Raw genomic sequence first — 11236 nt, 5'->3', positions numbered from 1 at the left:
TAAATGGTTCTGCCGGTCCGGTCCATGTGCAAGCGCTTTAGTCAATATATCGGGCTATTTATTCTTATAAACTTCAGGGATGCAAGAGCATCACTTACGTTGTGTTGAACGTCTTTTGAGTCGGCAACAGTACCTAAAGACGTAATCAATAAACCCAAACAAGATTCCATAAAGCGGAGGGCAAGGTCTTTTTCACAGAGAACACCCTGTAGTCACTCTGGTATGAACAGAGAATGATATGAGATTGTGTAGATAGCGTACATCCAATAGCACACTTCTCTTATATCCGGTCCCTCTATTTATTCTGTATCCTATACGTTTGAAACCAACCGATTCCCAAGATCGTTTAAGATGTGAAAGTGCTTTACGTGAACAGCTGCATTTTTGTGAAGCTGACACCCCTGATGGCAGCATTTGAAATTGTTCTGCCTGTCAATGTGCAAGCGCTTTGCTTAATATCTCGAGCTATTTATTCTTATTAACTTCCGAGATGTAAGATCATCACTTCCGTTATGTTGAGGCTCTGTAGGAGTAATCGGTTAACCGAAACACGATTTCATCAAGCAGAGGTAATATTCTTACCCAGCACACTTTTCACTTATCCGACCCTTATTTTATTCTGCATCTTATTCATTTCACACCAAACCATTTTCAATGCTTAGCCCCACATTCGCTCTCCTGCAATTTCGTGATTTTAAGTATACCACATGCACTTCGAAGGCAAATCGTCAATAATCCAAAAATCTGACCTGTGGACTACATGATCTCGTGTTACTAGTTTTTATGGTTCTCTGGTTTGAGCTCATGTCCAGTTATTCTAAGGAAAGACCCTTGAAAATACCAATTTAAAGTCCAGGCAGATTAGAGGTATTGCAATAATATAAAAATGGGAGAAGTTAACCAAGATAACTTGGCTTGTGATAGACTGGGTGGTGCAATTGAATCTCTGCATCATGTCGTGAGATCTTTGATGTCATGCGGGGAACGAATCGCTTGCGGTAGCAGTTGAGGACACTTCACCAAACGGCTTTTATTTGTACTGGCATTGTTCATGTATTCCTAGGTAGTTGCTTCTTACAATCCGAAATCTGGAAGGTTGTTCTTAATTGTTTGCAATTCGCTGTCTGCCAACTTCTGGTGTCATAACGTCATCATTCCAACCGAATGTATCTGGAAACGGAATCCTACATCATAACCTGATGGCTGGGAAGAATATCGCAGCATTCCATCCGAATGTATCTGGAAACGGAATCCTACATCATAATCATCATAATCAAACAGAAACTGACAGGTCACCTCCGGTTCCAATTCCATATACATTATTCTCGATCGATAGATAGCAACCAATTGCCCTGTCATTACAATCGTCTCTTTATCTCAAGCCCGCTAGAGCTTTAGGATCCTTATTTCTGTTTCGAAGCTTTAGTAGATGTAAACTGGGTGTCCAGAAAAGTGAGGGAGGCTGTTGAGATCTCCCACAAAGATTTTTGGTTTTCATACCAACAACGGATATTTTCTTGGTTCAAGAGGTGAAAACTGACCACGATGATTTTGAAGCAGAACATCTTAAACTGTGTTCCTACAAAACTCTGTTTCGGTCAGCACTTCTTCTCCAATTTCGCACACTAAGTTCAGATAGATGATCCTTCCATCTATCCGAGCTCTTTTTCTGCTTTTTCCCTCTGGGCAATATTCGAATGATTTTCTTTCCAAGTCATTGTCACTCATCTGCAAAATATACCCGAGACATTGCAGTCACAGTCATCATATAGCAAATACAGTTCATTCGATGACGGTATCCATATATCCTACGAAGGATTTTTTCTCGTTTAGCATGTTTCAGCACCATTTAATAGCAGATATAATGTTAGCGTTCTGTAGACCGTAAGTTTCGTATGCCGAGAGATGGATCTGTTTCCAAATTGCTTGCCAAGACCGAAATAATGCATCACATATTGACCCAGTCTAACGTGTCTTGCCTTCATTCACTGTCAGACCCACTTGCAGTTACCTCTCGCAATGTTGGACCAATAATCTTTCGGAGATTTAGGAAAGTAAATATTGAGATGCATTATGCGATATTTTGATTTCTAATCCCTGCGTTTGTTGACGCTTTAAACCGTTTTAAATGTCTCAGATGATGAAGATGCGCTACCACTGTCGTTGATTATAGAGGCCGTTGGCAAATTGGGATTATTACAAACCATTAAATATATAGTCGGACCATATGATACCCTACACCAGTCAGTATGTTAAAATTGTGGATTTTTTTTATATAAAGCATTTAATTTGTTTTTTGTGAAATTGTTTACTTATTGTTGACAAGAAAGAGATTTTCTACAAGAGGGCTCATAGGGGAGAAGGGGTAAATATGGGCCTATCCTTATAAGTTTTGGTAGATGAATTTACGTCTACTTTAAAGTCATTTATGTAGATTTTGATCGTTTTACTAGTAATTATAAGTTAATTTTGATCTTCAAGTCATTTTCTGAAGGGGAGTTTGTATGGGGGCTAGGGTCAAATGAGGCCCGATCACTATAAAAATTAGTATTGTCATTTATTGTTCTATAAAACTAATTTTTACTGATTTTTGTTGACATTAAAAAACATTTTACGTAATTGTAAGCCTAAAGGGCCGATTCGGTGGGTTCGGTTGTATGGGGGCTAGGAGCAATAAAGGACCGATTTCAAACATTTTCAATAGCGTTCGTCCTTGAACCAAAAAAAGAGTATGTACCAAATTTTATCAAATTATCTTGAATATTGCGACCTGTAGCGTGCGCACAAGCTTTACATGAACACACAGACAGACAGACAGACAGACAGACAGACGGACATAGCTAAATCGTCTCAGAAAGTGATTCTGAGCCGATTGGTATACTTTAAGGTGGGTCTAGGACCAATATTTTTGGGTGTAATAAACTTCAGCACAAACGCATAATACCCTCCCCACTATAGTGGTTGAGGGTATAATTATACCCGAAACCATGGTTTTAATTAATAAACCTTTTTTTTAATAAATTTTCAATCAGCCCACCTACAGTACATTTTATTTGTGTACATATATGTGTTAATACTATTGGATATTCACAAACCTAAATGCAGTTTATGATTATAAAAATATATATTTTTATATAGTTAACTATAAACATATACCAATACATACAACAATAATTTTGTTTAAGTAATTATGAAAAGGCCACAGTGTCATCTACATACATATAAACATGCATATTAATATAATGTACAGTGGTTATAATAATAATTAAATTAGTTTCACATTAAAAAGAATAAGCATTAAGGTGTGTTCAAGGCATGACAACTCAAACAAGTTATAGTTTTATTTATGAGGGCATTTTTTTAAACAAATACCAAAATTCTTCTTCTTTAAATTTAACTAAAGTTTAAAAAAAACGTCTGTGTCTACCGGAAAAGAAAAATACAGAAAAAAATTAAAATTTCAGATCAATTATGAAAACAAAACTCTATTGTTGAGTTAGATTTTGATAAGACTAATTTCATGCCTTTAGCGTCTTAGTCAAAGCTTTCAGGCTTTGACTAAGGTTCTATAAAGGTTCTTTGACTAAGGTTCTATAAGGTTATATAAATCGAAATTCAAAAAGTCAAAGTCGATTTAGAGTCGAAAAGTCGACTTTGTAAAAAGTCGAGAAAAGTCGGAAAGAGTCGAAAAAAAAAATCGGAAAAAATCGAAAAAAGTAGTCGAAGACTCGTTAGGAGTTATTTATAGAATATTTATAAAAAAATAAAAGATCGACACAGACTGGGGTTGAACTCAGTACTTTCCGTACAAAATTTCTTTCTTTTGGAAAAAATATGAAAAAATCGTAAAATCCTCAAAAAACAAGAGCTTTTTATCCCTTTAATTCAGCTCGCCAGATATTGACCCCAGAACAAAAAATTAAAAACTCTAAAATAGTAGGAAAAACTTCAAAAAAGTACAAAATAGTCAAAAAGTCAAAAAAGTCGAAAAACGTCAGAAAAGGACGCAAATAGTCAAAAAGTCGAAAACTCGAAAAAAGATCGAAAAGTCGTCTATTTATAAAATACTATTTACTATATTAATTTAATAAAAAAGTTGAAAAATGTGAAAAAGTCGGAAAAATCGAAAAATACTAAAAGTCGACTTTTAATTAAATGAAAAAGTTGAAAAGTCGAAAATACGAAAACGTCAGAGAAAGTCAAAAATAGTCGAAAACTTGGAAAATGTCAAGAAGTCGGAAAAATCGACTATTTATAAAATATTAAAAGTAGAAAGGTTTAAAAGTCGACTTTTAATTAAATTAAATAAATGAAAAAGTCGAAATATCGACTTTTCATAAAATGCAAAAGGTCGAAAAGTTGACTTTTAACTAAAAGCAAAAAAGTCGACTTTTCGATTCAACTATAGAACCTTAGCTTTAATTATCAATGTGAGTGATATTTACTAAAAGCCTTAATCACTTGGTCTTATTGTAATCTCTTGTTCTAGACCATCTGGCCCTTCCAGTGATACAAGCCGTTGCGGCGTCTTATTATAGAAAATAGCGGCGGCTAAATTGTCGGCTCAATTTAACTTTTTTTGTTTAAAAAATTGACATATAAGCGTTTATTTTATTGAAAAATCTCTCTATAATAGCCTGTTATGTGGAAACCTGTCTCTATATAAGTTTTTTCTTCGGAAAATGGACATTTTTATTATAGTTTTCATTATTTTAATATTGTGCTAAATATTGTGTGGCAACTCTTTTCAATTTGGCATAAGGCTATAAAATAGTGGCAGCTCCATTGAAATTGGTTAAGTTATTTTCTGAAATACATGTGCGATTCCAATCTTTATTAGCGGCTACTTTTAAGCCGGCTAAGCTTTTGAACCGAAAAAAGTCGACGGCGGCATGGCTTACAAGATATTACCGGCTGCCAATCGCCACAGATTTAAGCCGCCTAGGCTTGTAACTTTGCTTTCTTCTCAATGTCATAATAAATGTGTGAATATTATCTAAATTGGATTTTTATAACGGATGTTTGTAAAGTGTTTACTGTCATACTTTTGACATTTAATATCAGTATAATTGCTGATAATTGCTTGCTTGAAAATGTCCCACTGTACGTAACAGACATGTTAACTGTATGTTACAATGATGTCAGATGGGTTTGGTATATAGTATCCAATATTTTCATATATATGTGAGTTTATTTTGTTTGTTTGCAAATATATATATATACAAATATTTTGCAATATTAAACAATTGTATGCATAAGAAAAAACTTGATTATTGCACTTGCAGTTGTAAATATAAATAATATTTGTTGGTATTCAAATATTAATCGAATAATGTGTACGATTAATGTTGATTAAAAACGATTTGCACATATAGGTACTGTAATTAAAGTCATGTGGCAGATAATGATGGGTTTTTGACATTTCTTGAATAGGAGTAATATTCTTTGAAAATATGAAACGTTTTCATTGCGTAAATTTCGCTGGAAGAATGCCATCCTTATTACAACGACATATGTGAAGCTTTGGGCTAATATCGAAAACGCAATTTCTGGTATTTAGGACGATTTTTACGATCAACTTAAGCTAAACGATAATAGTTAAGTAAGCTGGCCTTCCATGCATTTACATCACCAGGAGCACACGATCCTTTATATTGATTTGTATTAGTACATATTGAACAAGGTATTCTGATTTCTAGTTTGTTTTTTGGATATTTACTTCAATTTTACCCGTTAAATTATTCTGAAAAATCTACCTATCGTATAGGATCTGTGTTAATCCCTCACAGATTATTGACAGAAAAGGTGATTGACGTTCTCTTCTCGTTGTTCATGTATTTTCATGACTGTGGACATACTTTGGTCCATTATATTAATCACTTTGTAAAGTTGTATTGAATCAGGGTTTCTGATGTACTTATCGTCTTGACACTAGTTTGTCAATGAGTTTACATTACTAGGGATACATTTGGATCCATTATATTGACCCCTTTCACCATTCGTATATTCACTTCGTAAAAATTGTTGCCTAACATATCAATGTCCCGCCAGGCTCGGAAATTGACAGAAAATTTAAATGACCCTAAATCAGGAAATTTTGTGCTTCAAACAAATACAGAGATCACTTTGATCCAAAAAAAATTACATCACCAGAACACCTTGCTCCATTATATTGATTTGTATCAGTACATTTCGACTCTGGATCATACTTTGCCTAGTTTTCGAATCTGTCTATAGTATGGAATCTGTGTTAGTCGCTGACTGGGCATTGACAAACAGAAGCTGACATTCTCTTCATCTGCACAGCAGTTTGTCCATGTGTTTACATGATTAGGAACATACTTCGGTCCATTTTATTAATCACTTTGTAACGATATAGTAAGTGATATTGAATCAGTGCTCCGCTAGTACCGAGCTTGGGCAGAAAAAGTTTTGAAGTCTTCTTCGTTTTAACAGAAGTTTGTCATTGAGTTTACATTACTAGATTGATACTATATGATACTATATTGATCCCTTTTATCATTTGTATATTCACCTCTGAAAAATTCATTACATCAAGACGAAAAATGTCCTGACAGGATCGGGAAATGAGTGACGTAAGAGGAGGAGAGGAGGATTTATTTAAATCATGAATTTAAATTAATATATTTTATGATTAAATCATCACTTTAATCCTAAAAAAGCTTAAATCTCTACATCAGGACGTAAAAATTCTTGTTAAGGCCGAGAAATGACATGAAGTCGAAGTGCTTTACGTGAGTACCTGGCACGGTGGTACTTTTTCAAGAGGAAAATCGCCAAATAAATCAAAGAGAGGGCAGTGATGACCTTGCACTACGTCTATCCATTCACTGCACCAACTCCATCCGTCAAATCCATCAGTTACTCCATTCTCTCTATAAAATACAAGTAGACATCAGAAAACTCAACCTCATATACCCAATCTTTTCATTATTAACTCAAATCCAACATTTTATTAATAAACAGTCATGCTCTGTAATTCGTACCGCTCCAGCATCTAGGAACGATAACAAATGTATCATGAAAATCATATTCATCGTGTATCAGTCTTTTAACCAAGCAACCCTTTTCCTGCGATTTGGGTTTTAACCACAGCCACTACGTGAATCCCGAAGTAACCTCAATCAACTACTAAGCCAGGACATTTGTCCTGCGGACAACTGGCCACCCGTAGTACCAGATTAGGTTGTGCTCTTGTTCGTCCTCTTTTATGCGAGGACTAGGTCACGTAGTAAATTGTCAATAACAATTTATACCACCTATCAACCTCCGGATCTCAACTTAATGTCTTTCGACCATTTGAGTCCAAAATGCTGTGCTCTCGGGAGATATAAAAATGTTTGTGCTTATTGTGATCTTTGTTATTCTACAGATTGTTTTAATTAACCACCTGCATAGTGCTAGCTCTTGGAGTTTAACCCGAAGAGTATGTTAGCGATACACCGACAAAAGTATCGATGTCTTCTCTTGCTAGTAAAGTACCATTTCTCGGAATAATTTGCGCAAAAATATTGTCAAGTATCTGTTAATGACCTGGTACCCAATACAATGTTATTGTGGAATGTTTCGCCATTTCATACCTCCATTTACAATAGAAATCATTTCCGCACTTTAACCTCTAATCTTTTAATTAGAAAAAATAAACAAAATCGTTCTTAATGGAAAACCCTATCAATTTCAATGTTAAAATAATTTGAAATATTTACAAAAAAATGAATGAAATTAAATTGGAAATGAAATATAAAATTTAGAATATTTTCACAAATGGAAGTTCCCTTCCTTAGTCTTTTACTTAAAATTCAAATTGGTTTTCAATTATTCAAAAAATTTTAGCCTCAAAAAAAAAAAAAAAATGCAATGTCATTTTTTTAAGCATTAATTTTTTTGTTTCTTTAGTTTTCTTTCTTAATACAAATTTAATTATGTATCCCACGTTTAACTGCGAGTTTATCTTCAAATAATAAACCATTTGTATTAATTTATTTTTAATAAACTTTTTGCAAACTTTGAAAAAAAACTTGTTTATCATGGCTTTTGGCGATTTTTAATGCGAAATTTTAGATTTAAATAAAAAAAAATGTTGATTTTTGAAAATAAAGAAAGACTGAAGAAGAAAAAATAAACAAAAACATTTTTTTGTATAAGCGGTATTTTACTTTAATTTTAAAAATTGTTTTTTTTATACCCTTCACCTTCGTGAGAAGTGTATATATAAGTTTGTCATTCCGTTTGTAATTTCTATAATATAATATTCCGACCCTATAAAGTATATATATTCTGGATCCTTATAGATAGCGCAGTCGATTGAGCCATGTCCGTCTGTCCGTCTGTCTGTTGAAATCAGTTTTTAAAGGTCCCCAGATATCGACGAGATCCGAATCTTCAATAGTTCAGTTAGACATACTTTCGAGAAGATCGCTATTTAAAATCAGCAAAATCGGTCTATAAATAACGGAGATATAAGCAAAAATCTTAGACAACCTCTGAAAATTTCATCAAAAAAGACACATTTGTTCATGCTTTGTTAAAAAAGCAACAACAACACTGTGAATTGGATAAAGATGTACATGTGCGTGTGGAAAGTATATTTGTTTTATTCAGCTGTGTATTTTTTTGTATGTTTGCATGCTGTTCTGTTCTCACGAAGGTAAGTGGGTATAACAAGAACAAGGAGATAAAGCAGTAATATGTTGGTAATACAGCTGATATTTTAAGGGTGGTAATACAGTTTGACGATGGTATTACAGTACAACGGTTAATATTTCTTTCTGCTACAGTTTATATTTGTTTGTGTGTATGTTATGTGTGACATGTGTGCAGAGATACAAAATAAATAAAAACTATTTTTTAAAACATACTTGGTGAAGAGTATATATGATTCGGCACAGCCGAATATGGAAATATTACTTGTTGTTTTTTATATTTGTTTGTTAATGTCTTTAATATTTTTAACCACACGAAGATCAAGATCATGACAATTGTTTAACTTGAGAAGATTACGTAATAATTTGTTTAATACTTTTGCTGCTTTTTTTTGTTGAAGGGAAAAGGGAAGACAACAAGTCTTCAATGTTTATTTTGTAATTACATAGACAAAGATTTTGATATATGTATATGTATGTATTTCATAAATATCGCCTTCTATTAAATTAATATTGTAGAAGTTGGAAGACCCCCAAATTCGTATTTGTCCATTTGATGTAAGTCTGACTTGAATTGCTTTTATGACTTAAGCCATTCTGGTGTTAATAATGCTGAAATATTTTTCTTCTAAATAGGCTCTAAGACTTGTAGGGCCAGTCGCAATGATTTATGATTTGGTCATGATATCAACCTATACAAATTTTTAATATGAGCTTCCGAATTAGAATACAAGAGAAGGCTACTAGGCACTGCTTCCAAAATATATTTCGGTGATATTGATCTCATGTTCCCCTACCACATTGCCTAAGACCTTTAACACTTATACCATCGATACGACACGGAGAGAAATCCGAGAAGAAAATCTCAAGACGTTGGCCGATTTAGTTATCCTACAGTGTTTCCTCGGTAGACCTTAAATCGATATTGAATTGAATCAATAATAGCACATTTCCTAAGACCTGTAACACTTATACCATCGATACATCGCGAAGAAAAAACCCAAAAACAAACTCTCAAAACGTTGACTGATTTAGTTATCCTACAGCATTTCCTCGGTAGATCTTAAATCGACTCGGAATTGAATCAATAATAGCTTTCGAAATCTCATCGTAAACTCCCAGAGAAATCCGAGAAGAAAATCTCAAGACTTTAACCGATTTAGTTATCCTACAGCGTTATTGAATTGAATCAATAATAGCACATTTCCTAAGACCGGTAACACTTATAACATCGATACAACGCTAAGAAAAAACCCAAAAACAAACTCTTAAGGCGTTGACCGATTTAGTTATCCTACAGCATTTCCTCGGTAGACCTTAAATCGATATTGAATTGAATCAATAATAGCACATTTCCTAAGACCTGTAACACTTATACCATCGATACATCGCGAAGAAAAAACCCAAAAACAAACTCTCAAAACGTTGACTGATTTAGTTATCCTACAGCATTTCCTCGGTAGATCTTAAATCGACTCGGAATTGAATCAATAATAGCTTTCGAAATCTCATCGTAAACTCCCAGAGTTCGGTATGTTTAAGGGAATCAAATACAAAAAAATACACCTAGAACAATATCGGGTCTGTTACATGAAGACATTATAGTCATCTGTAGAATTTTCCAAACAGTTTTCTTTAGGTATAATAATAATATCGCTCCCATTATATTTCATTGATATTTTTTAAGGCCCAATATTTATTGCCTAATTTATAACAGTTTCAAAAGTTTATGGAAGGGAATTAGTAAGAAAAATGTCTTACAAACCTTTGATAAACTGCTATGTATAAGACCCATAGGGCGGGTATTTGAGTTGACAATCAAATGTCAATTAATAATCAGATTAGTTAATCTAAAGATAAGAGTACAAGATTAAACATCGCAGTGTTGCCATACAAAACAACTGAAAACGTCACTGTTTGTTGTCAAAACAATGCATGTTTTTATTAAAAATTAATGAAAACTCAAATTAAAAACAAAACAAGTAAAATTTCTATATTCGGCTGTGCCGAATCTTATATACCCTTCACCAAGTATGTTTTAAAAAAAACAGTTTTTATTTATTTTGTATCTCTGCACACATGTCACACATAACATACACACAAACAAATATAAACTGTAGCAGAAAGAAATATTAACCGTTGTTCTGTAATACCACCGTCAAACTGTATTACCACCCTCAAACAAATATCAGCTGTATTACTGCTTTATCTCCTTGTTCTTGTTATACCCACTTACCTTCGTGAGAACAGAACAGCATGCAAACATACAAAAAAAAAATACACAGCTGAATGTCCACACGCACATGTACATCTTTATCCAATTCACAGTGTTGTTGTTGCTTTTTTAACAAAGCATGAAAAAAATGTGGCTTTTTTGATGAAATTTTCAGAGGTTGTCTAAGATTTTTGCTCATATCTCCATTATTTATAGACCTATTTTGCTAATTTTAAATAGCGATCTTCTCGAAAGCATGTCTAACTGAATTATTGATGATTCTTATCTCGCCGATATCTGGGGACCTCTAAAAACTGATTTCAACAGACAGACAGACGGACATGGCTTAATCGACTCC

Source organism: Lucilia cuprina, chromosome 4 (genome assembly GCF_022045245.1).
Source record: "Lucilia cuprina isolate Lc7/37 chromosome 4, ASM2204524v1, whole genome shotgun sequence".
NCBI classification, from domain to species: Eukaryota; Metazoa; Arthropoda; class Insecta; order Diptera; family Calliphoridae; genus Lucilia; species Lucilia cuprina.
This window is presented reverse-complemented; position numbering follows the sequence as displayed.